Source organism: Frankliniella occidentalis, unplaced genomic scaffold, assembly GCF_000697945.3.
Source record: "Frankliniella occidentalis isolate FOCC.00 unplaced genomic scaffold, Focc_3.1 Scaffold241, whole genome shotgun sequence".
Lineage (NCBI taxonomy): Eukaryota > Metazoa > Arthropoda > Insecta > Thysanoptera > Thripidae > Frankliniella > Frankliniella occidentalis.
The window spans coordinates 182,752-183,772 of NW_026267367.1; the positions used below are offsets into that span (position 1 = coordinate 182,752).

General features: G+C 62.2%; 1 protein-coding gene across 2 annotated transcripts in view; it reads left to right on the forward strand.

The window, feature by feature from the left end:
• The window catches only part of LOC113202095 (tropomyosin-1, isoforms 33/34-like), a 185,573-nt gene that overhangs the window by 148,932 nt on the left and 35,620 nt on the right, over positions 1-1,021 (forward strand). The window lies entirely within an intron of this gene.

Consider the following 1,021-nt stretch of genomic DNA (forward strand, 5'->3'; position numbering starts at 1 on the left):
TGAAGTTTGCTCTGCGTTGTAAAGCCACAGGGTAAATATCAGGCGGGTCTCTCTCTCCTTGCTCTGCTGCTGCTGCGTCTCAGTCGGCCGCCGCCACCGCCGCCCAGGCCCGGACCAAGCTAGGGAGCCGGGGCGTCGGGAGGGCGGGGAGGAGGCTTGGGGCCGCTGCTGCTGCTGCTGGGTTGGCTCAGCAAACAGGTGGTGCGGTCTGTAATTTTGTGAGGAGAGAGTGGAGCCGGGCGTGGCGAGGCGTGGCGTTGCCTTATCGGACGATACCGCCCTCCTGCCTCCTGCAGCAGCAGCAGCAGCAGCACTCAGAACGGAGGGGCCACTGGCCGTGCGGCGCCAGAGCCGGAGGAAGTTCTGCGTCTGCGTGTGTGACGCTCCATCGCTCGCTCTCCGCTCCACGCGGCGCTGGCTGGAAATGTACGACCCAAAGTGTGTGGATGTCGCACACTTGTGGACCTGCGACGACGTGCGACAAATTGTGCCTGCCGCAGTTGGGCCCTTGTACATGCAAATCTATTTTTTGTTATTCGTAACTAAACAAATTTCTATCATGAGCACGATTTACTCATCCTTGTATGGTCAATGTATCACGTTTCCAGCAGTATGAATGATATCGCTATGTAGGTGTTGTATGACATTTCGCGTGCACTTCTTGGATTTCCGCGCAGAGTGCCACCCTTTGCTCGACATCGCGCTGCTCCTGGCGGTGACTCGGATGGGATGTTCTCAGCGGGGCGTTAGCGATGTGGTGGCAGGGCGTGGCGTGGCGGGGCGGGGCGTGGCGTGGCGGCGCCTCCACCGCGACGCGGCTTAGGCCGCAAAAGCGAGGGAAATCGCGGTCCGACCGGGGAAATGGATTTTTTCCCTCACGAGCCACGAGCCAGGAAATTGGGTGCGCCGCCCCACGTCGCGCCCCCCGACCCGGCGCACGGCGCACCGGCCCGGCCGGAGGAGGGCGTGGTGGGGGTGGTGTTCCCAGTGGTGTTCCGACCGAGTGGGGAGGCGTTCTAGC